General features: G+C 42.7%; 1 protein-coding gene across 2 annotated transcripts in view; it reads right to left on the bottom strand.

The window, feature by feature from the left end:
• USP9X (ubiquitin specific peptidase 9 X-linked) overlaps positions 1 to 17,028 on the bottom strand; it is a 104,721-nt gene extending 87,693 nt beyond the window's left edge. For both annotated transcript variants that reach the window (XM_068155095.1, XM_068155096.1), the window contains exon 1: positions 16,921 to 17,028. The gene's annotated coding sequence lies outside the window, so the exon portion shown is untranslated. The remainder of the gene's footprint in view (positions 1 to 16,920) is intronic.
• Positions 17,029 to 19,416: the final 2,388 nt, after the last annotated feature.

Raw genomic sequence — 19,416 nt, 5'->3', positions numbered from 1 at the left:
GGTTAGTGTTGACACAAAGTGCAGCTAAGCTACACCTACTTAATTGTGTGCAACTTCACTTTGTACAAGATGCTCCTACACCTACTATTCACACAAATTTAAGCAAGCAGTAAAAGCACAGAATGTGAGCTTCCAAAAGAAAGCATTACCACTTATTTTCAGGTGAAGGGCAAAACGGATGAACCACAACTCTCAACCTTTTAGTCTCAAAGGAGTCATCTAAATGTATTAGGATCATCAAGCACCAGCTAAGCAGCATTCCATGCTGAAGAGACTATAGCAGAATGCTGCAGAAAATGCTAGTTTTAAGCAATGATGTTTCCTCCTCTTTGAACAACAAACATGAGTATTACCTGTATCACAGATTTATGGATGTGACAGTCTAAATGTACTGTCTTCTGTCCATACTTTGGAGAACTAGGGAACTTCCACAGATGTATGGTTAAAAACATGAAGCTGTGAGGACTTTCTAAGATTGAAGACTTAATGTGAATGAGATTTGGGGACAAAACAGTTCAACAAACTCCAAAAAATAAAAATACCATTATTTACACTCTGTGTTAACCACAACATTCATATATGTGGCATAATTCATTAACAGGGATAACACTTCTTTTTTTTTTTTAAACAATGATGGGGGAAACGCTAAAACAACAACAAACCGAAAGCAACAAACAAAATCAACCAACTACACACAGAAGGCTTAACGATGCATAGGGATATTTGGGTTTTTTTAAAGTTTGCTACAGAAAAACCACACAGATTAATCTCTAAATAAATATTTCCAAGCAGAAAGCTGGACAACGGTACTGGATTCTCATGTATGTCGGCTTGAGACGTACTGCTGCAGAGCAGAATCTGACCACAGTACTTGTTCCAGGTGTAACAGGTAGCCCAAGCTTAGAGTTCTCAGATTCCCTTTTCAGGTGATTAGAAGTCTTTCCTCAGGCTCCTCTGAATAAAGTTTTTCAGTCCTGGTATAAAATTCTCACTGAAATGCCAAGCTCTAAGCCCCAGAAATTCTAACCAAACTGCAGACTGCATTCCATTTGGCCCTGAATGACAAGGCAACAAAACTGAAAAATTCTAAACATATTAACCTGTTGCTTCCACAAGTAGTGATTTCCCCAAAAGGCTAAAAAAACCCCAACTACAAATAATAAAACACCACCAAACCACCAAGAAAATCCTTTACACAACTTCAAGGAGACAGTCACAGTTATCACCAAGGTTGGAAGAGACCTCAAAGATCATCAAGTCCAACCTGTCACCACAGACCTCATGACTAGACCATGGCACCAAGTGCCACGTCCAATGCCCTCTTGAACACCTCCAGGGATGGTGACTCCACCACCTCCCTGGGCAGCCCATTCCAATGATGAACGACTCTCTCAGTGAAGAACTTTCTCCTCACCTGTTCCAGCTCTACAAGTTATACAGTAAAGTTCACTGTCCAGAATGCTTTAAGAACCTTTTTTGTTCCACAAAGCATTAATCCAAGTGTTAGCAAGTGCAAGATGTTACACCATTACATGAAGGCTTTTCTCAGGAATTAGTTTTCACAGCAGAGCAATAGGGAACAGAGGAAACTTTTAACTGTTTTGAGCACTGAAGTATCAATGGCTTCCTACTAGTTTCTGAAGCACACTACAAAAACAGAATGAAAAGCATTGTGAATGTACAGAATGGAATAATAAAGTCCAAAAGAGACAACACAGTAAGTGTTACTTAAGTTTACACTGTAGCGCTCATCTCTGCTTTCTCTGCATGAGGATGCATACAGTACAACCTACATGAGGATGCACACAATAACACCTACAATTCCTGCCAATTTATATTCTTCATAAGAGCAAACAGACATAAACTGTACTTCTGTACTGGCATTGGCAGCTTTCTTTTTCAGTAGTCATAATAATATCTAGCAGTGGTGCAGGTGCAGCAGCAAGTTCAGCTTCCTAGCAGAATGAGTCTTCAAAGCTGTTTCAGGAAAACACATAGGTTTGTATACTAATATGTGAATAAGACACATCATTTCTCTTGCACTCAGTCTCAAATAAACATACCACAATACACTAACAAAACAGAATTATACTTCCCAAAATATTTTTTTTCATCCAATTCATTTTATACATGGTCTCCAAATTGATTGATTGATTATCCTTTTTTAGCTAATACATATCTCCTAGTACACATTTATAATTCATAATTAACACACTTAAAGTACCCTAATATATTAAATAAACATTAAACATCTCAGCCTTTTCTGCTGAGGAGAGAGACTTGGGGGTGCTGATGGACAAAAAGCTCAACAGGAGCTCTCAGTGTGCACTTGCAGCCTTCAAAGCCAATCAGATCCTGGGCTGCATCAGAAGTGTGGCTAGCAGCTCGAGGGAGGTGATCCTCCTCCTCTACTCAGCCCTGGTGAGACCCCACCTGGAGTACTGTGTCCAGTTCTGGAGCCACTATTACAAGAGGGATCTGGAGGTGCTGGAAGGTGTTCAGAGAAGGGCCACGAGGATGATCAGAGGGCTGGAGCACCTCTCCTATGAGGACAGACTGAGGGAGTTGGGGCTGTTCAGTCTGCAGAAGAGAAGGCTCCGAGGTGACCTCATTGTGGCCTTCCAGTATCTGAAGGGGGCCTACAAGAAGGCTGGGGAGGGACTGCTCAGGATCTCAGGTAGTGATAGGACTAGGGGGAATGGAATGAAGCTGGAGGTGGGGAGATTCAGGCTAGATGTGAGGAGGAAGTTCTTCACCATGAGAGTGGTGAAACCCTGGAATGGGTTGTCCAGGGAGGTGGTTGAGGCCCCGTCCCTGGAGGTGTTTAAGACCAGGCTGGATGAGGCTCTGGCCAGGCTGATGTAGTGTGGGGTGTCCCTGCCCATGGCAGCGGGGTTGGAACTAGATGATCCTTGTGGTCCCTTCCAACCCTGAATGATACTATGATATCCAGTAATATCTCTGCTCTGAATCTAAACACAAAAGATGTAGCAATGTCATCACCAAAATAATAAATACATCAGTTTCTATGATTTATAAGGTAGTATGTTAAAACAACTTATATCCACCACAAACATGTAGGGAAAAAAGTAACAATGATACTCTCCACATTGATTAAGCTGCTCCAACAAGATGAGAGGGCAACACGCTGAATCAAATTTCTGAACCCGTTAGTAGACTGGCCACAGGGCAGAACACCAGAGATCTTCCACTTCCAAGGCAGTGTAGCTGTTCTAGGATTTCCAACTGATATTTATCTTATTCCCTTGAAGTAAGGGGCCATGAGGGCCTACTTTCTCCCTGGAATTTTTGAGAACAGGTACACAATTTTCTATTCATTGGCATGATATTTCCTTTTCAGTTCTGAAGCCCAAAGTTATAAACGTAGTAAGATATTATTTCATGCTAAGGGCTTTTAATGAAGAGAATAGGATATTTAAGAAAAGAATTATTTTTCAGCTGAAACAAACCTACAATGATCATCTGTTCAGTCTGCAAAAGAGAAGGCTCCGAGGTGACCTCATTGTGGCCCTCCAGTATCTGAAGGGGGCCTACAGGAAGGCTGGGGAAGGACTTCTCAGGATCTCAGGTAGTGATAGGACTAGGGGGAATGGAATGAAGCTGGAGGTGGGGAGATTCAGGCTAGATGTGAGGAGGAGGTTCTTCACCATGAGAGTGGTGAAACCCTGGAATGGGTTGTCCAGGGAGGTGGTCGAGGCCCCGTCTCTGGAGGTGTTTAAGCCCAGGCTGGATGAGGCTCTGGCCAGGCTGATGTAGTGTGGGGTGTCCCTGCCCATGGCAGGGGGGTTGGAACTAGATGATCCTTGTGGTCCCTTCCAACCCTGAATGATACTATGATACTATGATCTAGTTCAACTACCTAAGGACTAATACTGTGACTGTGGACAAAAAAAAAACACAAACCTAAAACTAAATGAAAAAACAAAAGTTTAAAACAAAAAGCTTCCTTTGATCTGCAGTATTAGAGCAATCTCACACTATCTACAACTTAAATTCTTCCTGGGGAAGAGACCAAAAAAGGAAGTAACAGCATTCCATTCTTAAAAGATCCCATCAAACCGTACAAATGTCCAAACCACCATTTCTCATGTTCAGGCACCTCCCTAGCCTTGGCTTTCCCCTGACATACAGAAACACATTGTGGCTTCTGTTATTTCTCATGAGGTTTACACACGCTACTAGGCTGCTGGTAGGTGATGAATAGCTTTAACTACCATCAATCTTTCTCAACTATTTGAAGGGAAGCATAATGGCATCTTACAGGTTCATTCCACCTGTGGCTTTAAAACATTAATTTATTTTCAGTACACTGCTCTTAAGGCTTTACAAAACTCAGCCCTATAAATGTTTTAAATGTTGTCTACAGCCATTCAGCTAATGAATTACAGATACTACTACAATGTTGTATCTCTGCATTACTCATGTGCTATTCTTTGTTACACACAGCACCTGACATACCACCGAAGTGTGCAGTAGTACCCCATGCCACTACCTCAATTACACCATAAAGCCTCTTTCAGAAAAGTGAACTTTAAAGTTAACCTGCAAAAATCAGGCTAGCCCCTCCTGACTCTCTTCCTGTTTTCTAAGGAGAATTCAAGGGTGTCTTCAAACTATGTTAAACATTACACTAAATTATTAACTAATTATCCTTATTCTATACTCCTAAAATCTTGTGAGATTAACACATTACATAAATTTTCCCTCATAGTACACACAAATTAACACCTCTTACTGCTTGGTTAACTGCAAATAGCAGTATCTTAACCAGATATTAAGTTGGAAACATTTTACATTATTGTATCACAACAAAATTACCTTTGTGAAATACCTAGATACCTTGAAATGCTTTACATTCAGATAGTATAAATATTCCCACTACTACAGTAGCTCTAATTTCACTTTTTTCAAAGCTCTGCATTTCATGTAACATTTGATCAGAAAGCAGGAAGAAAAGCACCACCACCATCAACAACCACAATTTGAAATGTCTCAAGTACCGAAGAAAGTCTTACCGGCATTAAAATTAATGTTTCAATAAGTATCTTCGTAACTTCTCATTCTCAGCCCAAACTTCCAACTATTTTTTAATGTACCAACTGCCTAACTCAGCCTGCAGATTCCTGTACAGTTCCATGCTAGCTAACTGCAAGTAAACATTTTGCCATTTCCTGCTGCCTTACAGCCATTTCAGTCAGAAGATACTTCCTCTGAAGAAAATCACGCTTGCACACACTCACTAGAGGTGTTATAAGACCAGAGCTGTTTTGATTTTTTTAAGACTGTCTGCCTTAAATGTGTTTCATTCTAACTAAACTCATACAAGCCATCTGCCTAAGGAAACTGAACTTTCAAGAAATCACTGAAAACAATCTATCTGCTCTAGGGAACTTGCATAACAACTCCTCTCAAAAATCCTGGCCTCTGCAGGGAAATCAGAAGTAACTGAAACAGCAGTTTTGTCTTTTGTCTTGATGCTCCTTCTGCCAACACAATGAAGCATGCCATTTGATATAAATGCCACAAGGTAAATAATAGCAGAGGAAGGTGGGTATGAACAAGAAGCACCTAGAAAGTGTACTAAGAACAAAGCACAGGTGTAAACTCGAGAATTATTTCCCCTACACTCACTCCTCCATAGAATCAGAATGTGACTCCACTGTCCCAGATACATGTACATTAAGTTTCTATTAAAATCAAGAAGCATGTCGTAATCTTCTTTATTGAGAAATGAGACAATGAAAAACTACTATGACAACAGGGTTTTTACATTGTTGCAGCTGTCTGAAAACTAGAAAATCATGAAAAAATAAGAAACACAAACCACTACACCAAAAAAAAATTCCAAACCACACATTACTAGTAATCCCCCTGCACTGAAAACGCTTAACTGTTAAATCACAGAAACCTCCCTGCTGAAGAGCTCCTCCCTTCAGTACACAAAATAGACTCCAGTTTTCAGCTGAATCCACCAACAGGCCAAGAGAGGCAAGAGGAATGTTTTAACTGCTTTTAAGGACAGTACTTGAACTAGTAGAAAGTGACAGAAACTTAACTCTCAGACAGTTTAGCCATCACAGTGTGTACATCGATCTTTCGTGCATCCTTTGCCATTATCTTAATTGAGAAAGTGCAATCTCATTCTCTAGTAAGAGTATTATAGTTAGATACATTTTAGAACAGAAGTTCCTTTTTATTTTTGCATGTGGAGAAGCTATAGCTGAAGATACAACTTCACAGTCTGTTTGAAGCCAGGTAAGTCTCCACTGCTAAGAGAAGGAAGGCAACTTGCTCACTTTCATCCTAACCACCCTCTCATTGCTTGTGTCACCACATCCTGAGACAAATCAAGTCAATCTGACTGAAAGGGAACTAGGGGGAAAGGGTTTAAATTATTTCAGTTTTCAGCTGCATCACATGCTTTTTGAACACTAATAATGGCACAAGAAACAGGAAGAGTACATAATCATGGATAGAATCCACTCTTAGCATCAGTGTGAATCCATCATGAAATACACCCTGAAAGACTCAATCATGAAAGAAATATATATGGAACAGATAAGGCTAAGTGCAAGAAGTCTCAGCAGGTGAAAGCAAAAAACTGCCTTTGCACTGAAAATTATGATAAATCCAGGGAAAACCTCAACAGAACAATCAGTCAGAAAAATCACTTTAGTACTAACACTTTGAATAATCTGACCACAAGTACGTAAACCAGCGACAAAGCTACAGCAGGTAACACAGATGATGTAAAACACGGAAGCTGGCAAAAATTTTACTTCTGCTGACAAAAAGGACGCCAGAGTTATGAAACTGTAAACAAAACTGCACAATTCAAATATTATCTGGAAATTCAGGTCAAAAATCCCCCTGTAATTAGAGATGACAGAGTATGAGTAACCAAGTACAATAGCTGTATTCACTGTGACAGCCAGGATCTTCCTACTTTTTAGCAAAAGAAATTTTCACGTAACAAAATTTGGTGTCTGTGTGAGAGACACAGGCAGACAGAACATGCTCTCTAAATTTATCAAAGGCTCAATTTGTCATTTTTCTCCTACATAATTTGGGATTCTCGGAGTAATCTGTTTTCCACTGTAATTTCATTTCCATCAAATTAAAGTTTGTTTCCATCAAGCTAAGTCCCCTGGGTAAACAGTAATTGACTAAGGCACCAGGAAGAAAAACTGCCCATACCTTCTTTGTTGCAGAAGTTAAATGATGTTTCACAAGAAAAGAAACAGAACTTTGACTGCAGGAGTCCAAGGGAAATACCTGGATTATAAGGTAACTATACAGAACCCCAGAGTTAATTCTGTGTCTTGTTCATATACACTGATGAAGAAATCAAAAACATTTCAAATTTATCTTTTCATCCTTCTGTTGTTTTTCTGGGTATCAAGATAAAGGCACACTGAGGAAGAGTGAGGAGGCCCAACAAGCAACATCACACAAGAGCTGTGTCCATAACATCTGAATGTCTAACAAGAATCTGTGGAAAAGTTATGGCAGAAAGTACTTCTGAAGTTTACAGCCTCTGTGCCTCAATTCTTCATCAATAAAACAAAACACCAGCTTTTAATTTACTGAGGTGAGAAATAATACACTCATATCTGGAAAACATACAGGCTAAGAGTGAAAAGCGCCTAGCAAGTTTATTAAGAGAGTAATAAATCTACTCAGTACAGGACTTACACCAATGTAACACATGCATTTACAGAGCAAATTCCAAAGACAATTCAATCCATCATCCAGACTGCATAAGTCAAGGATCCAATGGGAAGTAGAGTTTATCATTAAGTGGGGGAAAAAAATCCATTGGTTTAATGATGTTTTATTCTCATATTTCCCCATTTACTTCTACATAGAGTTAGACAAATCTTCTTAAATTACCCATGGCTCATATGAAAACATCCCCCTTAAAAAGTGAAATGCTTAAGCAGAGCACAACTTAGGCAACTTTTCCAAAGCTCATAACATCATTTGTTTGTCACTGCATACAATTTTTTAAGTAATGTCACTAAGCCATATGATAGTTCACCTGAAAAATAAATAATGGAAGCATTTTTAAAAAACAGAACTTCAAGTTCATCTGAGGAATCCATTCTGAAATACTACAAGCTCCAAATCCTGAAGTAACAGGTACCATCACTGGGAAAAAAGGTAATACTCTTATCCAAATTCCACTTATGCTTTAACTTGGGGGAGGTGGCAGATATAGAAAAGAATAGAATAGACCAAGTTGGAAAAGACTTTTTGAGTTCAACTTATCACCCAACACCAGCTAATCAACTAAACTATGGCACTAAGTGCCTCATCCAGTCTCTTCTTAAACACCTCCAGTAATGGTGACTCCACCACCTCCCTGGCAAATTGCCATTCCAACGGCAAATCACTCTTTCTGTGAAGAATTTCTTCCTAACATCCAGCCTAAACCTCCCCTGGCACAGCCTGAGACTGTGTCCTCTTGTTCTGGTGCTGGTTGCCTGGGAAAAGACACCAACCCTCACCTGGCTACAACATCCCTTCAGGGAGTTGTAGACAGCAGTAAGGTCTCCCCAAAGCCTCCTCTTCTCCAGGCTAAGCAACCCTAGCTCTTTCAGCCTCTCCTCATAGGGCTTGTGCTTCAAACCCCTCATCAGCCCTGTTGCCCTTCTCTGGACACATTCCAGCAACTCAACATCTTTCCTAAACTGAGGGGCCCAGAACTGGACACAGTGTTCACGGTGTGGCCTAACCAAAGCAGAGTACAGGGGCACAATGACTTCCCTGCTCATGCTGCCCACACTGTTCCTGATGCAGGCCAGGATGCCATTCGCCTTCTTGGCCCCCTCGGCACACTGCTGGCTCATGTTCAGCCTACTATCAAATTATCAAACCTCAAAATAATTGTAATTTCTATAGATGAAAAAAACCACTGCAACCGAACTGTTGAAGCATCAATATGGTTAAGCCTTCTCCCAACCCATGCCCTCCCATTTCTGTCACAGAAGTTTTGAAATAAAAATTAGTAACTGAGTCATCACACATGCCAGGGAATGTGATTGTTAAAGAGACATGGAATGAAGAATTCTAGTGGACAACCATCATGTAGAAGTTAAACTGCATACATAATAAACTCACATTTAAAGTAAAATTTGCTGTTGGAACAATCAAAAATGTAACTGAAGGGTTAGTCTTCACTGTGTGAACTGCATAGTGTGAACTACAACTGTTGATCGTATTTTCAGACCCCTGAACCACAGTGGCTCCTCAGCACTGAAAAAAATCAAACTCTATTTTAGGCACAGTATAGTGTAAACACACACTTAAAAGCGTGAAGTAGCTCTCATGGGAGTGATTTTGATTCTCTGCTCTCAACTGTTGGTTACTTCTGCTGGTCTACATAATGTATTTAACTTGTACAATATCTCAATCTTCCCATGTGATACATATAAACAAACAACACATCAAGTATTGAGTACAATTTCAGCTTTAGAAAAAGAGGACCTTCCCATCTGCCAACTAAGGATCAGTCAACACACTGCATTTGAATCGTAAATCAAATTCTCATTTCAGCTACTTCTCGTCCACAAGAAAGCCAAGCAAACATGTTGGTCATTTGCTACCTTCATCCAACTGCCTCCAGGCACCATGTCCAGAGCTGCTGCTGGTTCTAAATAGTCTTTCCATTTTCAGAAAAGTGGTACGAAGGAAAAAGAAAAATTCAAGACAGGACACGTTCATCTGGTCAAAAAATCTTACGATGGTGCAGATAAATGAAAACTTTCAGTCATACATCTGCTAACCAGAGGATGATAACTGATCACATGGGGGTTTTTCCATGCCTGAAGACACATTAGTTGACAGCAAGGCTTCATTACCTCTATGCTAACTGCATCTATTGCCATTGATGACAATGAAGCTTTTAATTTCAGTTCCATTTTTTCATTTCATTAAAAAACCCCAAAACCTGTTTTCCCCATCCTAAAAAACAGAAAGGAAAGGAAAAGAATTAATGGTTTCTCAAATGCCATAAGGAGAATTCATGTTTCAAGTTACATCTTCACTAGACACGTTACAAACTGTCAACCACAGCAATCTGGTTCAACTGCTACAAGAATAAGAACAGTAGGGGTTTTCAGGCAATCTGGAGGTTATCTTCTTGTCAAATTACCAGATCTATCATGAAGAAACTCCAACACAGCAAAAGGGCTATAAAGCACTTAAGAAATCTGCAATTACCTAGGGAAAACAGTGATTACATCATCTTACAAAAAAGGTCTCACTGCATATGTGTGTGTACACAGTTACAAGCAGTCACAAGAAGCACCCAGGATTCTAAGGTCCCACTGTGACTACTAAAGCACTGTCTCAATGACACGTCAAAGCCTATGGAGGGCTGAGCAAAACTGGAGCCTGAAACTGTAGAACAAGGCACTGGAGTTTGCACTTTCAAGCACCACAGAATGTATGTAACAACTAAACAAAAAGTTTAAAACAAAAAAAAGGGAAATCCTGACAGATAAAGGATTCAGGGAGATGCATTAGAAGGAAACATCAGAAATCAACAAAGCAATTAATACTTTATTTCTAAACTAGAAATATATGAAGTCTAATATAAAGTATTTAAGCTTTTAGTTTATCAAAATCTTCTTTCACCAACTTACCTAAAAGTTAAGCTAAGCAGATCCACCTTTCTTATTTAACTTTCAAATTCATGGATTTGTTCTGTTGAAACTTATTCAAAAATCACACTGAAGTACTTAGCTGCCAAGACAGCAGAAAAACTAAACAGTGAAACATGCAAGGCTCATACATTGATGTACCAGTGTATTTAGAAAACACTCTCATATCAGAAAAGAGACTTTCTTCCCATCACCATCAATTTTCATTTCTGGACAAGAAGACTGAAGTTCCACTCACAGCCCATAAGTACAGGCCTGCCCACACCACAGTGTTAACAAGGACACTCCCCTCCAACCACAAAAACCTGTCTGATAACAGAAGCATCCTACCTGGCACACAGTAGTGCCTTATTCTCCTTTACTGAAACATTTCTAAACAATATTTTTTTTCCCTTCTTTCACTATTTCAGAACATTACAGCAAAGACCACCCTGAGACAAAACATACCTTTTCATCTTCCCACATCCAGTCCCACTGAAGCCAGAGAAAAGGTTAAGCAGCTATTAAGTGACTTAGGGATTGAAGCCTATGGAATTTATAATCATAGAGTCAATAAGGTTGGAAAAGACCTGAGAGATCATCAAGTCCAACCTGTCACCCAAGACCTCATGACTACTAAAGCATGGCACCAAGTGCCACGTCCAGTTCCCTCTTGAACATCTCCAGGGACGGTGACTCCACCACCTCCCTGGGCAGCCCATTCCAACAGCTAGGGCTCAGAACTGGACACAGTACTCAAGGTGTGGCCTAACCAGTGCTGAGTACAGGGGCACAATGACTTCCCTGCTCCTGCTGGCCACACTATTTCTGATGCAGGCCAGGATGCCACTGGCCTTCTTGGCCACCTGGGCACACTGCTGGCCCATATTCAGACAGCTGTCAGTGTAGACTTTTGTGTCACTCCATGTTACCATTTAGTTGTTATGATGTGTTACTTGCCTTAAAAGCTCTTCTAAGGACATATTTTTATTATTTGAGTTTTGAAGAACTCATTTCAATAACATTTCAAACAAAGAGAGGTCTTTTACAGTACACAGCAGAGGGGGATATAAGCAAATATTAAGAAGTCACAATATTTGTGTCTTGATTTCAACATAATCTTGAACCTAAACAAAAATAAATAGGGGAAAAAAGTTTCTTCTGTTAGTTATCCATTTGGATATACGTCTTTAAGGAATGATGCAATTTATGAGTGAATTCATGGCTAAAAACTAACTACCAAGCTGTATGATTTGCTAAGATGCCTGTGCAAGGATCTGTTTGCAAGAAAACTACATTCTTCTATTGGCAGTTACATGTGCAAGGGAAACTAAATCACAAAGCAGGGTTACATGCTTTTCTTTGAGGATACTACAAATAAAAGCTTCCCGGAGTAACATTTCTGAGTGCTATGCATTACATTTAAAGAAGTATTCCTTTTAACTTAATGAAAAAAGCTTAAAATACTACATTTGCAACATGACTAGTTTTTAAATCTACATCTCATGGATCTCTTTTGGAAGTGTACTAATGCAAAGAAGTTAACCAAAAGCAAGTAGTAATTCTCACAGTTAATACTAAGTGATCTTTGAAGAAAGTCATACATTGGTAACGTAAGCAAGTAGGCAGCAAGCCTGTGAACACATATGTATCCAAAGGGGTTTATTCCCAGCATCCTAATTTTTATTTGAAAGCACATCAACATCAGGCAACCACAAAACTGTACCAATCAAGCAGACTAAATTCAACTCTCAAATGAGTAATAGCTTCTTATAAAGTCAAACAAGCATCAGAAAATACAGAAAGAGTTGGCTGTGCTTTCAAGCTCCCTTAAGGAAAAAAAAAACCACACAAACAAAAAGAAGCAAAATGATTTTATACTAAGTTACAACTGGCTACCTTAAGAACGTATTTACTCCCCTGCTCTCCGTTATAATGGGGAAAGTTATTAATAGCTCTCCTGTAACCTTACCAACTCTCAATATTTTAAATCATTTTAGTAAATCAGATCTACAGAAAGTGCTCAAAACACCAACGGGTTCAAGTGGACACTGTAACGTCTCAGAAGTGCAGTAACCGACATTGGGCATGCAGTCATTACCGAACATCTTTCTGCAGCTATCTGTTCAAGACTCTAAACAAGATCCAAGTCAAAACATAGCTCTATCATGAACTGCAGAGGAAGCCTCTTTTAATCATATTCTCAAGTCCCGCTACAGCCTTAAGCATAACACAGACAGCAAATACAATGTAACTGTTTTAGAAAGACATCTCACTACAAAACTGTACTTTGTTATAGCACTGTGAGAACTTCTAGATGTTCTTACATTAATAAGAGAACAAAATCTAGGGTTTACATATGAAAAATGCCACTCACTGCTGTAACATGAATGTAAAGTAGCTCAGATTTCCCATGTAGAAAAATTCAAATCTCACTGCATGTGAGCATGTATTTATAAAAGACTTTCTTGCCATCCCTTGCCTCTGCTATGCAAAAAAACTTTAACTACCATTCTGCAATACAAAGTTTTACCAAACTGCTCCTCCTAAACATAACCAACTGCTCGGCAAGACAGCTAAATATCTGACACTGATCATTACTGGATACTGTAGAACAACAAACTCTTGTGAAAAAAGGAACAAAATAAAAATTGCAGTGCTGTTTTACACTGATGGCAAAGGGCAGGTATAGCAGCAGAGGTTCATTTTTAATTGCTTTTTGTCATTAGGTTTGTCTCAGGGAGGCAACATGCATAACACACCATATGTAAAAAAAAACACATGTATTTTATAACACAAACATTGTGTATGATAGCTACAGCAACAGCACGTGGCATTGCTAACCTTGCAAAACTCAAGGTACTGCAACAAAAGACAGACATTATCAAGCCATGTTCCCAAAACATACCCTCAAGCACAGCTTTACATTTTGAACTGTGATTTTAAACAAGGGTGATAAAGATAATAAAGCTGGATACTGCTATCCTGAGTTTCAAGAGGAGATGCACTGATGTTCTAAGAAAAACTTAAGATACCTGAACAAAAAAAAACTATGCCCACACGTTGAGATTAGTAACACTAACCCATCCAGGAAACAATTTTCTAAAGGACACAAAAGCCTTCACATGTACAGCTTTTCAAGTGAACAGAAAACTCAAAGTTTCTTATACCTTCAGACAACTTCACACCCAGCTCTGCAACTACTGGATAAGCGAAACTCTTGCTTCAACTACATGTTTGTGATTACAAGGAAAACAATAAAATTTAAAAGCTTTTGTGATTTTGTGGGGTTTGGCTTGTTTTGTTTATTTGGCTTTTAATAAACAAATCATGTCTTAAGTGAAAAACAGTAAGGGACACTTATGATTCATTTACTTCAAAAAGGAAGCCATCCTGCTCAGGATGTTTTCAGAATATACCTAGTTTTTAGATCTCTCAGAAGAGAGAAAAGCAGTTATTTCTGAGAGGCAATCAATAAATACACTCAGGGTACTGTGCCACACAAAAGTGCTTGCCATTCAAATACCTAAAATGTGTTCTCAACTTCTTTCTAAACCAGAGCAGGAAGGTCAGAAATATTTCCCATGGAACTTAAGATATTTCCAATACACATTTGACAGAAACACAACTTTAAAGACAGTAAAGGCATAAAAAAAAGTTATTTGTTTGAACTAATAAAAAACCTGAATTCCTATCAATTTTTGTGCAAAGCCCTCAATTTGAAATGTATGATAGTTTGGGACAAAGGTATTAAAGGTGCTTCTAGTCTCTAAAGTCTATTTGATTTTGCAGAATAGACACTAATCCACTACTTTTGTTTATCCTGAGGCTCGCTTGCAACAATTCCAGAATATTAATAAAATTCATAAACCTAAAAGCATCCATTTAGAACACAGAGTAGTTGCACTGGTCCATTTTGGAGTACAAATGCTCCACAATGTGGGAAATAAAATGTTTATGTAAGGGTGACAGTGTTCCACAAATACAGAAGAGTAAACAGCTTTGCTACCACTAGCTTTATTGATTACCATCTCTAGATGTAGTCCTTCTGTCAATTCAGTGGGCAGAAGTGTCACCACAAGGGCAAATTCTGCAAGACATGAAGTAGCAGCCTGGAAAGACTAAGGCACAGGCTACTCAAAAAAAAAAAAAAAAAAAAATACCATTAAGGAAACCTCCGTGAAAGAAAAGTACAAAAAGACAGTGGGCAGAGAGGAAAAAGTTACTATGACACAATCTTACACTTATTTTTAGCTAGATTAATCCCTGTCCCGTCCCCCTCCCCAAATCAAAAAAGAAAGCATGCTTCCAGTACAACTTTATGTTCATGTTTTTTAAAGTTATCTTGATATTAGCTACTGTACCTGGTTGGTTCAAAGAACAAACATTACCTCAACTCAAAGAATCAAAGGTGTTATTTGGAAGAAAACCCTAACCCGAAGCAAAGCCCTACCAAAACTCTCATGCATGACTTAGATTCTGCTGCAATAAAGATGTTGCTTGATAGCAGCGTAGGGAATTCTAACAATTTCTCCAACAATTTCTAACAGTTTTATTGAAATACCAAGAATAAAGTTATCTGCCTACAGCTTTGAGTCACCCTTAAATCTTTCTTACCAGAGGCACCATTTCAATTTTATAATCAATACAGTTCAATCCTCCAGATACCCATCAACAGTCCCTTCTCAAACACTATTTTAATATCCCTTTGCCAGGCATTTGAGAAGTCTGCTAAACAACACAAGTTACCTAGTCAGTCTGTCACAACAAGCACTGCCACTAGTATACTTTCACTACATATTAATACCTACATTCAACAATTTTGTAAAAATACAGGCCCTAGTTCTGCAACTAGGTCAGCAAAAGTGGGCCTTGTGCTACCTTTGAGCCTGTTGACTTCAGAAGGCCTTCAAGCAGATACAAACGTCCAGTGATACGAATACAACTGTGTAACTGTGGATATAAATCAAGTTGTACAGGCAGCATGAAGACAGCCGAGACAGACACGGTATGTCTACAGTGAGCCTGGGAGTCCTTGTAACACTTAAACAGAACAATTCTTTTCTGAAAGAATTTTTCTCCCTACATAGTCATATATTATTGTACATCTTCAAAATACTTCACTGGACTTCTGAGGGAGTAACCTGAAAAATAAGCATAGCATCTTAAAAGCCACCTCAACACTTCTGGATGTTTCTATAAGAAAAAAAAAATCACTTAAGAACAAAATACATTATTCTCAAACACTACCCCCTCTGCACACAATGCCAAACGAAGTTAATAGAGTGATTATCAACACAAAAAAACCTCAGCAACCTATTCAACCGGTGAAATCTTCCGTTTTCTTGAGGACAATAATAGCGAATAACTGTGGCCAAACTGCAAGCAACTACCCCTGCAGCACATCTCGGACAAGGGGAGAGGTTTATATTGCCTAAAATAAGTCGCAAGAGACAAGCCTCAAAGATAGAACTTCGAAGAGAAGCAGCAGGGTGAACGAGAGGAAGAAGATGTAAAAAGCCACAAACGTTTTTTTATGCATCGGAACAGGGTTGCTGCAAACCGAGGCTAGAGGAGTGGCCTACGTCTTAATAATGTTTACAGCGGGCGTGAACGAGCTGGTGCTGGTGGTTTTCATTGAGACTGTAGGAAAAGCGTCTCGGTAGGGCCTTATTTCCAGGCGTCGCCCAGGCCTACACGGCTCCAATCACTCCACCTCAGTAATGGCGTTCGGTGCGAAGGGAAGCGAGAACCAGGGGAGGCAAAGGGTGCAGCGCTGCGGGGAGCCACCGAGCCCTCCTCGGCCGGCGGCACCGGGGAGGGGACAGCAGGAGAGGCCGCCCGGCAGCTGGCAGAGCCCGCCGAGGGGCGCGGAGAACCTCCACCCGCCGGCCGCCGGGTAGAGGATGAGGAGCCGTCAGCCATTTTCCCTTGCCCTCCAAAACACCAGCGATGCAGGGCCACACTCCGGGGGCTGCGAGGGAGGCGCTGCCGCCACCCGCCGTTCGTTATCCCCACCCCACCCCCCCCTCCACCTCCGCTCCACGCCCCGCGGGGCCCGGTTCGCCCCCTTCTCTCCGCTGCACCCCGCTGTCCCGCACCCCGACCCGGGAAGTCCCATCCCTGGGGATCGTCTCGCTCCGCGGCGGCCGGCTGCAGCACAAACAGCTGTCCCCGGGCAGCCGCTTCTCCTCATAGCGTCCCGGCCCCGGCCTCGGCTCCGGCCCCGCCCGGGCAGTGCTCGGCCACTCACCCCCGCACGGCTTCCCCTTGTCCCGCGGCTGCTGCTGCGACGGCCCGGTGCCTTCCTAGCTGCTGCCGAAGAAGCGCGGCCGAGGACTGCCTCATCCCAGACAGCCAGCAGGGCAGAGTCTCATGCCAGGCCCCGGGATCCCGAGCGTGCAGCCGGCTGACTGAGGGGGCGGCTCCGCTTCAGTTCCCGGTTCCCCCCCCGGGCGGGCGCCGTATACTGCGACGGGAAGAGGGAGGGCGAAACTGCCGCCGCTACCCGCGCTTCAGGATCCTGGCCCTGGCCGCTCCGCTTTCTCCGGCGCCGACGGCACCGCCGGGGCGTTTTTCCTGCGTCACCAGCTTCTGCCCGGCGGCCCTGGGCTTCGTCTCCGACTGGGGCTTGGCTGAGGCCTGCGCGCTCCGCTCCGCCCCGTCCGGGGATCGGCCGCACGCGGGGGAGGGGGCGCACAAGCACCCTGCGCTTCTCTCTAGGGTCCGGGGTTCGGTTGGGCGGCAGCAGCCGCTGCGCGCGGGGGCAGGCAAAAAGGAAGGAAGGTGGCAGCGGAGGGGCCGGCACGGGAGACTGGAGCGCTCTGCGCTGACGGCTCCGTGCGTGCGGCTGGGGGAGGGGAGAGCGGATGAGGGGGTAGGGAGGGAGCGAGGCGAGACGCGGCGACGGCTCCTCGCGCTCCCGGCGGCGCACCTCCGTCCGGCGGGGCTCTGGGCAAGATGGCGGCCCCGTCAGAGCCTTCCGCGCCACAGGCCCCAACCCAACGCAGCAGCGGCGGCGGAGGTTCCGCCACCCGAACGGCGTGACGCGCTCCCCGCCCCCGTACCCTCGGGCTGTCACTCAAGCTGCGGCGACGAGGCTCAGGCCGCGGCCCGTCTGCCCCCACCCCTGGGTGTGCAGCGAGGGAGCGCGCGAGAGGAAGGGGGATGGGGGGAGGTGTCGCGTGCGCGCGCTCGCGGCAAATTCACGTCGGTTGGACTCGAGCTGGTTCCATTGTGACCCACGGGGCGGGCCGTAAGGGAGCCCGGAACATGACGTCAGCGCGGCCGCTGCCTTTTGGGGTTGGGCCTGCTCGCCGCTGCTGCCGCGCTGGGCCCCGTCGGAGTGGGGGTGGCAGCTGGGACCGGTCTGCCGATGCAACCCCTCTGGACCTCGCGACGGCGGCAACGGACAATGCCGCTCCGCCTTTGGGTCGCCGCGCGGTGGTGCGGAGGGGCAAAAGTTGGGGGAACTGGGGTAGGAGGGTCCTGGCTGCCCATAAGTGAGCCGAGGCGAACGGACGGGCGGCGCTGTCGGTTACGGCGTGCCCGCTCACCGTTCGGGGCCAGGAACGCTCTGAGCAAGTAAGGGGAAAGGCGGAGCTTATCGGTGCGTTTGCGGCGGTTGCCACTTTCGCCCCGGTGAGCTTGGCTACGGCCGGGCACTTCCTTTGGCACTGATCCCCTCTAGGCATCGGGCCGGGCTCGCCGGCTAACAACGGGCTTGGGACTGTGCTTCGAAGCTGATTGGGATGCGCGTGGGGCTGACTTCATGCTTCACAAAATACCTCCCTCAGAACTGATAACCTGGTTAGAGGACGCCAGCATTTAAAAAAGCCAAGTGACTGTTACCTTGTTTCTTCCTTCGTGTGCATTTCGGTACGTGTCTGAAGTATGAAGTCAGTAGAACCCAAGTCTGCGTAGGTGCTTTATAAAACAATTGAGGAGCGTTTAAATGTGGTTTTAAAACCTGAGAAAAAATGCCCTGTGAAAGGTCATAAAGTTTGGCAGACATGGAGAACTTGCTCTTGGAGAGTACATGAAATGGTGCTTAATGTTTTGTTTTGTTAGTCTGTATTGAAAGGTCAAAGTCTCATTTTTACAACATCATTAAAGAATTTCTGAGCAGGAAGTGAAAAATACAGTATCCAGCTGAAAACACATGAGGAATTTAGGTTACATGGTTTGGAATTTGCTCAAGAGGCTGGGGCTAACAGCCTTAACTCTTGAGCAAAATGTTTATCTTTTGCACTGAGCAGTGGCAAAGACTAAAATGCCAGCTGGTCACTGCAGGAGCTGCAGGCAGGTGTATTTCTGGAAAAAGCCAGAGCTCAAAACTAAGTGGTGATACCCACTTTTACATTTAACATTAACAAAGTTACACCTTCGGGTTTTTTTGCTAACCACTAGGTTGTATTTGGGAAGGCAATATCAAGTATCCCTCGAGCACTCCGTAAACAAAGGGTGCAGTTGCCATTCAAATGCAAGTTTGTTGGCTAAAAGAGTGGTTTCTTATGCGTTTTCTTCACCAGCAATAAAAACAAGCCATGACAACAGTGAAAATCCAAGTGTAAGACTATTCATGTTTGGATTAGAAATAGGTATCATCATAGAACAGCCCTTTTATCTCAGATTTTCATGTCTTTGAGCATGTTACTGTGGCCTCTGCTTTTGTCTCTCATCAATCAATTTGGGCTTTCCCTGCCATTTCCAATTGATCCAGTTTGTTCTGGGAAAGCATTTAAAGCCA

The sequence above is a fragment of the Melanerpes formicivorus genome, unplaced genomic scaffold (assembly GCF_026170545.1).
Source record: "Melanerpes formicivorus ecotype bairdi unplaced genomic scaffold, bMelFor1.0.p_v2 SCAF_30, whole genome shotgun sequence".
NCBI classification, from domain to species: Eukaryota; Metazoa; Chordata; class Aves; order Piciformes; family Picidae; genus Melanerpes; species Melanerpes formicivorus.
This window is presented reverse-complemented; position numbering and strand designations above follow the sequence as displayed.